We start from the raw sequence: 16,412 nt of genomic DNA, 5'->3' as shown, positions 1-16,412 counted from the left end.
TTGGGAGTTAACATCAAAATTACATTTCTCGGCCATATCGCATAGATCTCACTGTGAAAAGGCTTAAATGGCTTTTTTGACCTAAGTTTGAGGATTGCGCTCAAATCAAATGTCCTAGAACCAAATTTCCATTTGTAACTACTAGATTGTGATAAAATACACTAATGGGTGAAGTTTGGTTGACTTCTGCGCAGCGGTTTGGGAGTTAACATCAAAATTACATTTCTCGGCCATATCGCATAGATCTCACTGTGAAAAGGCTTAAATGACTTTTTTAATTAAGTTTGATGATTGCGCTCAAACAAAATTTCCTAGAACAAAATTTTCAAATGTTACTACTAGATTGTGATACAATACACTATTGGGTGAAGTTTGGTTGACTTCTGCGCAGCGGTTTGGGAGTGAACATCAAAATTACATTTCTCGGCCATATCGCATAGATCTCACTGTGAAAAGGCTTAAATGGCTTTTTTGACCTAAGTTTGAGGATTGCGCTCAAATCAAATGTCCTAGAACCAAATTTCCACATGTAACTACTAGATTGTGATAAAATACACTAATGGGTGAAATTTGGTTGACTTCTGCGCAGCGGTTTGGGAGTTAACATCAAAATTACATTTCTCGGCCATATCGCATAGATCTCACTGTGAAAAGGCTTAAATGACTTTTTTAATTAAGTTTGATGATTGCGCTCAAACAAAATTTCCTAGAACAAAATTTTCAAATGTAACTACTAGATTGTGATACAATACACTATTGGGTGAAGTTTGGTTGACTTCTGCGCAGCGGTTTGGGAGTTAACATCAAAATTACATTTCTCGGCCATATCGCATAGATCTCACTGTGAAAAGGCTTAAATGGCTTTTTTGACCTAAGTTTGAGGATTGCGCTCAAACCAAATGTCCTAGAACGAAATTTTCAAATGTAACTACTAGAATGTGATACAATACACTATTGGGTGAAGTTTGGTTGACTTCTGCGCAGCGGTTTGGGAGTTAACATCAAAATTACATTTCTCGGCCATATCGCATAGATCTCACTGTGAAAAGGCTTAAATGGCTTTTTTGACCTAAGTTTGAGGATTGCGCTCAAATCAAATGTCCTAGAACCAAATTTCCATTTGTAACTACTAGATTGTGATAAAATACACTAATGGGTGAAGTTTGGTTGACTTCTGCGCAGCGGTTTGGGAGTTAACATCAAAATTACATTTCTCGGCCATATCGCATAGATCTCACTGTGAAAAGGCTTAAATGACTTTTTTAATTAAGTTTGATGATTGCGCTCAAACAAAATTTCCTAGAACAAAATTTTCAAATGTTACTACTAGATTGTGATACAATACACTATTGGGTGAAGTTTGGTTGACTTCTGCGCAGCGGTTTGGGAGTGAACATCAAAATTACATTTCTCGGCCATATCGCATAGATCTCACTGTGAAAAGGCTTAAATGGCTTTTTTGACCTAAGTTTGAGGATTGCGCTCAAATCAAATGTCCTAGAACCAAATTTCCACATGTAACTACTAGATTGTGATAAAATACACTAATGGGTGAAATTTGGTTGACTTCTGCGCAGCGGTTTGGGAGTTAACATCAAAATTACATTTCTCGGCCATATCGCATAGATCTCACTGTGAAAAGGCTTAAATGACTTTTTTAATTAAGTTTGATGATTGCGCTCAAACAAAATTTCCTAGAACAAAATTTTCAAATGTAACTACTAGATTGTGATACAATACACTATTGGGTGAAGTTTGGTTGACTTCTGCGCAGCGGTTTGGGAGTTAACATCAAAATTACATTTCTCGGCCATATCGCATAGATCTCACTGTGAAAAGGCTTAAATGGCTTTTTTGACCTAAGTTTGAGGATTGCGCTCAAATCAAATGTCCTATAACCAAATTTCCACATGTAACTACTAGATTGTGATACAATACACTAATGGGTGAAGTTTGGTTGACTTCTGCGCAGCGGTTTGGGAGTTAACATCAAAATTACATTTCTCGGCCATATCGCATAGATCTCACTGTGAAAAGGCTTAAATGACTTTTTTAATTAAGTTTGATGATTGCGTTCAAACAAAATGTCCTAGAACAAAATTTTTAAATGTAACTACTAGATTGTGATACAATACACTATTGGGTGAAGTTTGGTTGACTTCTGCGCAGCGGTTTGGGAGTTAACATCAAAATTACATTTCTCGGCCATATCGCATAGATCTCACTGTGAAAAGGCTTAAATGGCTTTTTTGACCTAAGTTTGAGGATTGCGCTCAAATCAAATGTCCTATAACCAAATTTCCACATGTAACTACTAGATTGTGATACAATACACTAATGGGTGAAGTTTGGTTGACTTCTGCGCAGCGGTTTGGGAGTTAACATCAAAATTACATTTCTCGGCCATATCGCATAGATCTCACTGTGAAAAGGCTTAAATGACTTTTTTAATTAAGTTTGATGATTGCGTTCAAACAAAATGTCCTAGAACAAAATTTTTAAATGTAACTACTAGATTGTGATACAATACACTATTGGGTGAAGTTTGGTTGACTTCTGCGCAGCGGTTTGGGAGTTAACATCAAAATTACATTTCTCGGCCATATCGCATAGATCTCACTGTGAAAAGGCTTAAATGGCTTTTTTGACCTAAGTTTGAGGATTGCGCTCAAACAAAATGTCCTAGAACAAAATTTTCAAATGTAACTACTAGATTGTGATACAATACACTATTGGGTGAAGTTTGGTTGACTTCTGCGCAGCGGTTTGGGAGTAAACATCAAAATTACATTTCTCGGCCATATCGCATAGATCTCACTGTGAAAAGGCTTAAATGACTTTTTTAATTAAGTTTGATGATTGCGTTCAAACAAAATGTCCTAGAACAAAATTTCCACATGTAACTACTAGATTGTGATACAATACACTATTGGGTGAAGTTTGGTTGACTTCTGCGCAGCGGTTTGGGAGTTAACATCAAAATTACATTTCTCGGCCATATCGCATAGATCTCACTGTGAAAAGGCTTAAATGACTTTTTTAATTAAGTTTGATGATTGCGCTCAAACAAAATTTCCTAGAACAAAATTTTCAAATGTAACTACTAGATTGTGATACAATACACTATTGGGTGAAGTTTGGTTGACTTCTGCGCAGCGGTTTGGGAGTTAACATCAAAATTACATTTCTCGGCCATATCGCATAGATCTCACTGTGAAAAGGCTTAAATGGCTTTTTTGACCTAAGTTTGAGGATTGCGCTCAAATCAAATGTCCTATAACCAAATTTCCACATGTAACTACTAGATTGTGATACAATACACTAATGGGTGAAGTTTGGTTGACTTCTGCGCAGCGGTTTGGGAGTTAACATCAAAATTACATTTCTCGGCCATATCGCATAGATCTCACTGTGAAAAGGCTTAAATGGCTTTTTTGACCTAAGTTTGAGGATTGCGCTCAAACCAAATGTCCTAGAACGAAATTTTTAAATGTAACTACTAGAATGTGATACAATACACTATTGGGTGAAGTTTGGTTGACTTCTGCGCAGCGGTTTGGGAGTTAACATCAAAATTACATTTCTCGGCCATATCGCATAGATCTCACTGTGAAAAGGCTTAAATGGCTTTTTTGACCTAAGTTTGAGGATTGCGCTCAAATCAAATGTCCTAGAACCAAATTTCCACATGTAACTACTAGATTGTGATAAAATACACTAATGGGTGAAGTTTGGTTAACTTCTGCGCAGCGGTTTGGGAGTTAACATCAAAATTACATTTCTCGGCCATATCGCATAGATCTCACTGTGAAAAGGCTTAAATGACTTTTTTAATTAAGTTTGATGATTGCGCTCAAACAAAATTTCCTAGAACAAAATTTTCAAATGTAACTACTAGATTGTGATACAATACACTATTGGGTGAAGTTTGGTTGACTTCTGCGCAGCGGTTTGGGAGTTAACATCAAAATTACATTTCTCGGCCATATCGCATAGATCTCACTGTGAAAAGGCTTAAATGGCTTTTTTGACCTAAGTTTGAGGATTGCGCTCAAACCAAATGTCCTAGAACGAAATTTTCAAATGTAACTACTAGAATGTGATACAATACACTATTGGGTGAAGTTTGGTTGACTTCTGCGCAGCGGTTTGGGAGTTAACATCAAAATTACATTTCTCGGCCATATCGCATAGATCTCACTGTGAAAAGGCTTAAATGGCTTTTTTGACCTAAGTTTGAGGATTGCGCTCAAATCAAATGTCCTAGAACCAAATTTCCATTTGTAACTACTAGATTGTGATAAAATACACTAATGGGTGAAGTTTGGTTGACTTATGCGCAGCGGTTTGGGAGTTAACATCAAAATTACATTTCTCGGCCATATCGCATAGATCTCACTGTGAAAAGGCTTAAATGACTTTTTTAATTAAGTTTGATGATTGCGCTCAAACAAAATTTCCTAGAACAAAATTTTCAAATGTTACTACTAGATTGTGATACAATACACTATTGGGTGAAGTTTGGTTGACTTCTGCGCAGCGGTTTGGGAGTGAACATCAAAATTACATTTCTCGGCCATATCGCATAGATCTCACTGTGAAAAGGCTTAAATGGCTTTTTTGACCTAAGTTTGAGGATTGCGCTCAAATCAAATGTCCTAGAACCAAATTTCCACATGTAACTACTAGATTGTGATAAAATACACTAATGGGTGAAGTTTGGTTGACTTCTGCGCAGCGGTTTGGGAGTTAACATCAAAATTACATTTCTCGGCCATATCGCATAGATCTCACTGTGAAAAGGCTTAAATGACTTTTTTAATTAAGTTTGATGATTGCGCTCAAACAAAATGTCCTAGAACAAAATTTTCAAATGTAACTACTAGATTGTGATACAATACACTATTGGGTGAAGTTTGGTTGACTTCTGCGCAGCGGTTTGGGAGTTAACATCAAAATTACATTTCTCGGCCATATCGCATAGATCTCACTGTGAAAAGGCTTAAATGGCTTTTTTGACCTAAGTTTGAGGATTGCGCTCAAATCAAATGTCCTATAACCAAATTTCCACATGTAACTACTAGATTGTGATACAATACACTAATGGGTGAAGTTTGGTTGACTTCTGCGCAGCGGTTTGGGAGTTAACATCAAAATTACATTTCTCGGCCATATCGCATAGATCTCACTGTGAAAAGGCTTAAATGACTTTTTTAATTAAGTTTGATGATTGCGTTCAAACAAAATGTCCTAGAACAAAATTTTTAAATGTAACTACTAGATTGTGATACAATACACTATTGGGTGAAGTTTGGTTGACTTCTGCGCAGCGGTTTGGGAGTTAACATCAAAATTACATTTCTCGGCCATATCGCATAGATCTCACTGTGAAAAGGCTTAAATGGCTTTTTTGACCTAAGTTTGAGGATTGCGCTCAAACAAAATGTCCTAGAACAAAATTTTCAAATGTAACTACTAGATTGTGATACAATACACTATTGGGTGAAGTTTGGTTGACTTCTGCGCAGCGGTTTGGGAGTAAACATCAAAATTACATTTCTCGGCCATATCGCATAGATCTCACTGTGAAAAGGCTTAAATGACTTTTTTAATTAAGTTTGATGATTGCGTTCAAACAAAATGTCCTAGAACAAAATTTTCAAATGTAACTACTAGATTGTGATACAATACACTATTGGGTGAAGTTTGGTTGACCTCTGCGCAGCGGTTTGGGAGTTAACATCAAAATTACATTTCTCGGCCATATCGCATAGATCTCACTGTGAAAAGGCTTAAATGGCTTTTTTGACCTAAGTTTGAGGATTGCGCTCAAACCAAATGTCCTAGAACGAAATTTTCAAATGTAACTACTAGAATGTGATACAATACACTATTGGGTGAAGTTTGGTTGACTTCTACGCAGCGGTTTGGGAGTTAACATCAAAATTACATTTCTCGGCCATATCGCATAGATCTCACTGTGAAAAGGCTTAAATGGCTTTTTTGACCTAAGTTTGAGGATTGCGCTCAAATCAAATGTCCTAGAACCAAATTTCCATTTGTAACTACTAGATTGTGATAAAATACACTAATGGGTGAAGTTTGGTTGACTTCTGCGCAGCGGTTTGGGAGTTAACATCAAAATTACATTTCTCGGCCATATCGCATAGATCTCACTGTGAAAAGGCTTAAATGACTTTTTTAATTAAGTTTGATGATTGCGCTCAAACAAAATTTCCTAGAACAAAATTTTCAAATGTAACTACTAGATTGTGATACAATACACTATTGGGTGAAGTTTGGTTGACTTCTGCGCAGCGGTTTGGGAGTGAACATCAAAATTACATTTCTCGGCCATATCGCATAGATCTCACTGTGAAAAGGCTTAAATGGCTTTTTTGACCTAAGTTTGAGGATTGCGCTCAAATCAAATGTCCTAGAACCAAATTTCCACATGTAACTACTAGATTGTGATAAAATACACTAATGGGTGAAGTTTGGTTGACTTCTGCGCAGCGGTTTGGGAGTTAACATCAAAATTACATTTCTCGGCCATATCGCATAGATCTCACTGTGAAAAGGCTTAAATGACTTTTTTAATTAAGTTTGATGATTGCGCTCAAACAAAATTTCCTAGAACAAAATTTTCAAATGTAACTACTAGATTGTGATACAATACACTATTGGGTGAAGTTTGGTTGACTTCTGCGCAGCGGTTTGGGAGTTAACATCAAAATTACATTTCTCGGCCATATCGCATAGATCTCACTGTGAAAAGGCTTAAATGGCTTTTTTGACCTAAGTTTGAGGATTGCGCTCAAATCAAATGTCCTATAACCAAATTTCCACATGTAACTACTAGATTGTGATACAATACACTAATGGGTGAAGTTTGGTTGACTTCTGCGCAGCGGTTTGGGAGTTAACATCAAAATTACATTTCTCGGCCATATCGCATAGATCTCACTGTGAAAAGGCTTAAATGACTTTTTTAATTAAGTTTGATGATTGCGTTCAAACAAAATGTCCTAGAACAAAATTTTTAAATGTAACTACTAGATTGTGATACAATACACTGTTGGGTGAAGTTTGGTTGACTTCTGCGCAGCGGTTTGGGAGTTAACATCAAAATTACATTTCTCGGCCATATCGCATAGATCTCACTGTGAAAAGGCTTAAATGGCTTTTTTGACCTAAGTTTGAGGATTGCGCTCAAATCAAATGTCCTAGAACCAAATTTCCACATGTAACTACTAGATTGTGATAAAATACACTAATGGGTGAAGTTTGGTTGACTTCTGCGCAGCGGTTTGGGAGTTAACATCAAAATTACATTTCTCGGCCATATCGCATAGATCTCACTGTGAAAAGGCTTAAATGACTTTTTTAATTAAGTTTGATGATTGCGCTCAAACAAAATTTCCTAGAACGAAATTTTCAAATGTAACTACTAGAATGTGATACAATACACTATTGGGTGAAGTTTGGTTGACTTCTGCGCAGCGGTTTGGGAGTTAACATCAAAATTACATTTCTCGGCCATATCGCATAGATCTCACTGTGAAAAGGCTTAAATGGCTTTTTTGACCTAAGTTTGAGGATTGCGCTCAAACCAAATGTCCTAGAACAAAATTTTCAAATGTAACTACTAGATTGTGATACAATACACTATTGGGTGAAGTTTGGTTGACTTCTGCGCAGCGGTTTGGGAGTTAACATCAAAATTACATTTCTCGGCCATATCGCATAGATCTCACTGTGAAAAGGCTTAAATGACTTTTTTAATTAAGTTTGATGATTGCGTTCAAACAAAATGTCCTAGAACAAAATTTTCAAATGTAACTACTAGATTGTGATACAATACACTATTGGGTGAAGTTTGGTTGACTTCTGCGCAGCGGTTTGGGAGTTATCATCAAAATTACATTTCTCGGCCATATCGCATAGATCTCACTGTGAAAAGGCTTAAATGGCTTTTTTGACCTAAGTTTGAGGATTGCGCTCAAACCAAATGTCCTAGAACAAAATTTTCAAATGTAACTACTAGAATGTGATACAATACACTATTGGGTGAAGTTTGGTTGACTTCTGCGCAGCGGTTTGGGAGTTAACATCAAAATTACATTTCTCGGCCATATCGCATAGATCTCACTGTGAAAAGGCTTAAATGGCTTTTTTGACCTAAGTTTGAGGATTGCGCTCAAATCAAATGTCCTAGAACCAAATTTCCACATGTAACTACTAGATTGTGATAAAATACACTAATGGGTGAAGTTTGGTTGACTTCTGCGCAGCGGTTTGGGAGTTAACATCAAAATTACATTTCTCGGCCATATCGCATAGATCTCACTGTGAAAAGGCTTAAATGACTTTTTTAATTAAGTTTGATGATTGCGCTCAAACAAAATTTCCTAGAACAAAATTTTAAATTTAACTACTAGATTGTGATACAATACACTATTGGGTGAAGTTTGGTTGACTTCTGCGCAGCGGTTTGGGAGTTAACATCAAAATTACATTTCTCGGCCATATCGCATAGATCTCACTGTGAAAAGGCTTAAATGGCTTTTTTGACCTAAGTTTGAGGATTGCGCTCAAATCAAATGTCCTATAACCAAATTTCCACATGTAACTACTAGATTGTGATACAATACACTAATGGGTGAAGTTTGGTTGACTTCTGCGCAGCGGTTTGGGAGTTAACATCAAAATTACATTTCTCGGCCATATCGCATAGATCTCACTGTGAAAAGGCTTAAATGACTTTTTTAATTAAGTTTGAAGATTGCGTTCAAACAAAATGTCCTAGAACAAAATTTTTAAATGTAACTACTAGATTGTGATACAATACACTATTGGGTGAAGTTTGGTTGACTTCTGCGCAGCGGTTTGGGAGTTAACATCAAAATTACATTTCTCGGCCATATCGCATAGATCTCACTGTGAAAAGGCTTAAATGGCTTTTTTGACCTAAGTTTGAGGATTGCGCTCAAATCAAATGTCCTAGAACCAAATTTCCACATGTAACTACTAGATTGTGATAAAATACACTAATGGGTGAAGTTTGGTTGACTTCTGCGCAGCGGTTTGGGAGTTAACATCAAAATTACATTTCTCGGCCATATCGCATAGATCTCACTGTGAAAAGGCTTAAATGACTTTTTTAATTAAGTTTGATGATTGCGCTCAAACAAAATTTCCTAGAACGAAATTTTCAAATGTAACTACTAGAATGTGATACAATACACTATTGGGTGAAGTTTGGTTGACTTCTGCGCAGCGGTTTGGGAGTTAACATCAAAATTACATTTCTCGGCCATATCGCATAGATCTCACTGTGAAAAGGCTTAAATGGCTTTTTTGACCTAAGTTTGAGGATTGCGCTCAAACCAAATGTCCTAGAACAAAATTTTCAAATGTAACTACTAGATTGTGATACAATACACTATTGGGTGAAGTTAGGTTGACTTCTGCGCAGCGGTTTGGGAGTTAACATCAAAATTACATTTCTCGGCCATATCGCATAGATCTCACTGTGAAAAGGCTTAAATGACTTTTTTAATTAAGTTTGATGATTGCGTTCAAACAAAATGTCCTAGAACAAAATTTTCAAATGTAACTACTAGATTGTGATACAATACACTATTGGGTGAAGTTTGGTTGACTTCTGCGCAGCGGTTTGGGAGTTAACATCAAAATTACATTTCTCGGCCATATCGCATAGATCTCACTGTGAAAAGGCTTAAATGGCTTTTTTGACCTAAGTTTGAGGATTGCGCTCAAATCAAATGTCCTATAACCAAATTTCCACATGTAACTACTAGATTGTGATACAATACACTAATGGGTGAAGTTTGGTTGACTTCTGCGCAGCGGTTTGGGAGTTAACATCAAAATTACATTTCTCGGCCATATCGCATAGATCTCACTGTGAAAAGGCTTAAATGACTTTTTTAATTAAGTTTGATGATTGCGTTCAAACAAAATGTCCTAGAACAAAATTTTTAAATGTAACTACTAGATTGTGATACAATACACTATTGGGTGAAGTTTGGTTGACTTCTGCGCAGCGGTTTGGGAGTTAACATCAAAATTACATTTCTCGGCCATATCGCATAGATCTCACTGTGAAAAGGCTTAAATGGCTTTTTTGACCTAAGTTTGAGGATTGCGCTCAAACAAAATGTCCTAGAACAAAATTTTCAAATGTAACTACTAGATTGTGATACAATACACTATTGGGTGAAGTTTGGTTGACTTCTGCGCAGCGGTTTGGGAGTAAACATCAAAATTACATTTCTCGGCCATATCGCATAGATCTCACTGTGAAAAGGCTTAAATGACTTTTTTAATTAAGTTTGATGATTGCGTTCAAACAAAATGTCCTAGAACAAAATTTTCAAATGTAACTACTAGATTGTGATACAATACACTATTGGGTGAAGTTTGGTTGACTTCTGCGCAGCGGTTTGGGAGTTAACATCAAAATTACATTTCTCGGCCATATCGCATAGATCTCACTGTGAAAAGGCTTAAATGGCTTTTTTGACCTAAGTTTGAGGATTGCGCTCAAACCAAATGTCCTAGAACGAAATTTTCAAATGTAACTACTAGAATGTGATACAATACACTATTGGGTGAAGTTTGGTTGACTTCTGCGCAGCGGTTTGGGAGTTAACATCAAAATTACATTTCTCGGCCATATCGCATAGATCTCACTGTGAAAAGGCTTAAATGGCTTTTTTGACCTAAGTTTGAGGATTGCGCTCAAATCAAATGTCCTAGAACCAAATTTCCATTTGTAACTACTAGATTGTGATAAAATACACTAATGGGTGAAGTTTGGTTGACTTCTGCGCAGCGGTTTGGGAGTTAACATCAAAATTACATTTCTCGGCCATATCGCATAGATCTCACTGTGAAAAGGCTTAAATGACTTTTTTAATTAAGTTTGATGATTGCGCTCAAACAAAATTTCCTAGAACAAAATTTTCAAATGTAACTACTAGATTGTGATACAATACACTATTGGGTGAAGTTTGGTTGACTTCTGCGCAGCGGTTTGGGAGTGAACATCAAAATTACATTTCTCGGCCATATCGCATAGATCTCACTGTGAAAAGGCTTAAATGGCTTTTTTGACCTAAGTTTGAGGATTGCGCTCAAATCAAATGTCCTAGAACCAAATTTCCACATGTAACTACTAGATTGTGATAAAATACACTAATGGGTGAAGTTTGGTTGACTTCTGCGCAGCGGTTTGGGAGTTAACATCAAAATTACATTTCTCGGCCATATCGCATAGATCTCACTGTGAAAAGGCTTAAATGACTTTTTTAATTAAGTTTGATGATTGCGCTCAAACAAAATTTCCTAGAACAAAATTTTCAAATGTAACTACTAGATTGTGATACAATACACTATTGGGTGAAGTTTGGTTGACTTCTGCGCAGCGGTTTGGGAGTTAACATCAAAATTACATTTCTCGGCCATATCGCATAGATCTCACTGTGAAAAGGCTTAAATGGCTTTTTTGACCTAAGTTTGAGGATTGCGCTCAAATCAAATGTCCTATAACCAAATTTCCACATGTAACTACTAGATTGTGATACAATACACTAATGGGTGAAGTTTGGTTGACTTCTGCGCAGCGGTTTGGGAGTTAACATCAAAATTACATTTCTCGGCCATATCGCATAGATCTCACTGTGAAAAGGCTTAAATGACTTTTTTAATTAAGTTTGATGATTGCGTTCAAACAAAATGTCCTAGAACAAAATTTTTAAATGTAACTACTAGATTGTGATACAATACACTATTGGGTGAAGTTTGGTTGACTTCTGCGCAGCGGTTTGGGAGTTAACATCAAAATTACATTTCTCGGCCATATCGCATAGATCTCACTGTGAAAAGGCTTAAATGGCTTTTTTGACCTAAGTTTGAGGATTGCGCTCAAATCAAATGTCCTAGAACCAAATTTCCACATGTAACTACTAGATTGTGATAAAATACACTAATGGGTGAAGTTTGGTTGACTTCTGCGCAGCGGTTTGGGAGTTAACATCAAAATTACATTTCTCGGCCATATCGCATAGATCTCACTGTGAAAAGGCTTAAATGACTTTTTTAATTAAGTTTGATGATTGCGCTCAAACAAAATTTCCTAGAACGAAATTTTCAAATGTAACTACTAGAATGTGATACAATACACTATTGGGTGAAGTTTGGTTGACTTCTGCGCAGCGGTTTGGGAGTTAACATCAAAATTACATTTCTCGGCCATATCGCATAGATCTCACTGTGAAAAGGCTTAAATGGCTTTTTTGACCTAAGTTTGAGGATTGCGCTCAAACCAAATGTCCTAGAACAAAATTTTCAAATGTAACTACTAGATTGTGATACAATACACTATTGGGTGAAGTTTGGTTGACTTCTGCGCAGCGGTTTGGGAGTTAACATCAAAATTACATTTCTCGGCCATATCGCATAGATCTCACTGTGAAAAGGCTTAAATGACTTTTTTAATTAAGTTTGATGATTGCGTTCAAACAAAATGTCCTAGAACAAAATTTTCAAATGTAACTACTAGATTGTGATACAATACACTATTGGGTGAAGTTTGGTTGACTTCTGCGCAGCGGTTTGGGAGTTATCATCAAAATTACATTTCTCGGCCATATCGCATAGATCTCACTGTGAAAAGGCTTAAATGGCTTTTTTGACCTAAGTTTGAGGATTGCGCTCAAACCAAATGTCCTAGAACAAAATTTTCAAATGTAACTACTAGAATGTGATACAATACACTATTGGGTGAAGTTTGGTTGACTTCTGCGCAGCGGTTTGGGAGTTAACATCAAAATTACATTTCTCGGCCATATCGCATAGATCTCACTGTGAAAAGGCTTAAATGGCTTTTTTGACCTAAGTTTGAGGATTGCGCTCAAATCAAATGTCCTAGAACCAAATTTCCACATGTAACTACTAGATTGTGATAAAATACACTAATGGGTGAAGTTTGGTTGACTTCTGCGCAGCGGTTTGGGAGTTAACATCAAAATTACATTTCTCGGCCATATCGCATAGATCTCACTGTGAAAAGGCTTAAATGACTTTTTTAATTAAGTTTGATGATTGCGCTCAAACAAAATTTCCTAGAACAAAATTTTAAATTTAACTACTAGATTGTGATACAATACACTATTGGGTGAAGTTTGGTTGACTTCTGCGCAGCGGTTTGGGAGTTAACATCAAAATTACATTTCTCGGCCATATCGCATAGATCTCACTGTGAAAAGGCTTAAATGGCTTTTTTGACCTAAGTTTGAGGATTGCGCTCAAACCAAATGACCTAGAACGAAATTTTCAAATGTAACTACTAGAATGTGATACAATACACTATTGGGTGAAGTTTGGTTGACTTCTGCGCAGCGGTTTGGGAGTTAACATCAAAATTACATTTCTCGGCCATATCGCATAGATCTCACTGTGAAAAGGCTTAAATGGCTTTTTTGACCTAAGTTTGAGGATTGCGCTCAAATCAAATGTCCTAGAACCAAATTTCCACATGTAACTACTAGATTGTGATAAAATACACTAATGGGTGAAGTTTGGTTGACTTCTGCGCAGCGGTTTGGGAGTTAACATCAAAATTACATTTCTCGGCCATATCGCATAGATCTCACTGTGAAAAGGCTTAAATGACTTTTTTAATTAAGTTTGATGATTGCGCTCAAACAAAATTTCCTAGAACAAAATTTTCAAATGTAACTACTAGATTGTGATACAATACACTATTGGGTGAAGTTTGGTTGACTTCTGCGCAGCGGTTTGGGAGTTAACATCAAAATTACATTTCTCGGCCATATCGCATAGATCTCACTGTGAAAAGGCTTAAATGGCTTTTTTGACCTAAGTTTGAGGATTGCGCTCAAATCTAATGTCCTATAACCAAATTTCCACATGTAACTACTAGATTGTGATACAATACACTAATGGGTGAAGTTTGGTTGACTTCTGCGCAGCGGTTTGGGAGTTAACATCAAAATTACATTTCTCGGCCATATCGCATAGATCTCACTGTGAAAAGGCTTAAATGACTTTTTTAATTAAGTTTGATGATTGCGTTCAAACAAAATGTCCTAGAACAAAATTTTTAAATGTAACTACTAGATTGTGATACAATACACTATTGGGTGAAGTTTGGTTGACTTCTGCGCAGCGGTTTGGGAGTTAACATCAAAATTACATTTCTCGGCCATATCGCATAGATCTCACTGTGAAAAGGCTTAAATGGCTTTTTTGACCTAAGTTTGATGATTGCGCTCAAACAAAATTTCCTAGAACAAAATTTTCAAATGTAACTACTAGATTGTGATACAATACACTATTGGGTGAAGTTTGGTTGACTTCTGCGCAGCGGTTTGGGAGTTAACATCAAAATTACATTTCTCGGCCATATCGCATAGATCTCACTGTGAAAAGGCTTAAATGGCTTTTTTGACCTAAGTTTGAGGATTGCGCTCAAACCAAATGTCCTAGAACGAAATTTTCAAATGTAACTACTAGAATGTGATACAATACACTATTGGGTGAAGTTTGGTTGACTTCTGCGCAGCGGTTTGGGAGTTAACATCAAAATTACATTTCTCGGCCATATCGCATAGATCTCACTGTGAAAAGGCTTAAATGGCTTTTTTGACCTAAGTTTGAGGATTGCGCTCAAATCATATGTCCTAGAACCAAATTTCCACATGTAACTACTAGATTGTGATAAAATACACTAATGGGTGAAGTTTGGTTAACTTCTGCGCAGCGGTTTGGGAGTTAACATCAAAATTACATTTCTCGGCCATATCGCATAGATCTCACTGTGAAAAGGCTTAAATGACTTTTTTAATTAAGTTTGATGATTGCGCTCAAACAAAATTTCCTAGAACAAAATTTTCAAATGTAACTACTAGAATGTGATACAATACACTATTGGGTGAAGTTTGGTTGACTTCTGCGCAGCGGTTTGGGAGTTAACATCAAAATTACATTTCTCGGCCATATCGCATAGATCTCACTGTGAAAAGGCTTAAATGACTTTTTTAATTAAGTTTGATGATTGCGCTCAAACAAAATTTCCTAGAACAAAATTTTAAATTTAACTACTAGATTGTGATACAATACACTATTGGGTGAAGTTTGGTTGACTTCTGCGCAGCGGTTTGGGAGTTAACATCAAAATTACATTTCTCGGCCATATCGCATAGATCTCACTGTGAAAAGGCTTAAATGGCTTTTTTGACCTAAGTTTGAGGATTGCGCTCAAACCAAATGACCTAGAACGAAATTTTCAAATGTAACTACTAGAATGTGATACAATACACTATTGGGTGAAGTTTGGTTGACTTCTGCGCAGCGGTTTGGGAGTTAACATCAAAATTACATTTCTCGGCCATATCGCATAGATCTCACTGTGAAAAGGCTTAAATGGCTTTTTTGACCTAAGTTTGAGGATTGCGCTCAAATCAAATGTCCTAGAACCAAATTTCCACATGTAACTACTAGATTGTGATAAAATACACTAATGGGTGAAGTTTGGTTGACTTCTGCGCAGCGGTTTGGGAGTTAACATCAAAATTACATTTCTCGGCCATATCGCATAGATCTCACTGTGAAAAGGCTTAAATGACTTTTTTAATTAAGTTTGATGATTGCGCTCAAACAAAATTTCCTAGAACAAAATTTTCAAATGTAACTACTAGATTGTGATACAATACACTATTGGGTGAAGTTTGGTTGACTTCTGCGCAGCGGTTTGGGAGTTAACATCAAAATTACATTTCTCGGCCATATCGCATAGATCTCACTGTGAAAAGGCTTAAATGGCTTTTTTGACCTAAGTTTGAGGATTGCGCTCAAATCAAATGTCCTAGAACCAAATTTCCACATGTAACTACTAGATTGTGATACAATACACTAATGGGTGAAGTTTGGTTGACTTCTGCGCAGCGGTTTGGGAGTTAACATCAAAATTACATTTCTCGGCCATATCGCATAGATCTCACTGTGAAAAGGCTTAAATGACTTTTTTAATTAAGTTTGATGATTGCGTTCAAACAAAATGTCCTAGAACAAAATTTTTAAATGTAACTACTAGATTGTGATACAATACACTATTGGGTGAAGTTTGGTTGACTTCTGCGCAGCGGTTTGGGAGTTAACATCAAAATTACATTTCTCGGCCATATCGCATAGATCTCACTGTGAAAAGGCTTAAATGGCTTTTTTGACCTAAGTTTGATGATTGCGCTCAAACAAAATTTCCTAGAACAAAATTTTCAAATGTAACTACTAGATTGTGATACAATACACTATTGGGTGAAGTTTGGTTGACTTCTGCGCAGCGGTTTGGGAGTTAACATCAA

The sequence above is a fragment of the Corythoichthys intestinalis genome, chromosome 10 (assembly GCF_030265065.1).
Source record: "Corythoichthys intestinalis isolate RoL2023-P3 chromosome 10, ASM3026506v1, whole genome shotgun sequence".
Lineage (NCBI taxonomy): Eukaryota > Metazoa > Chordata > Actinopteri > Syngnathiformes > Syngnathidae > Corythoichthys > Corythoichthys intestinalis.
The sequence above is the reverse complement of the archived record's forward strand: the minus strand, read 5'-3'. Positions refer to the sequence as shown.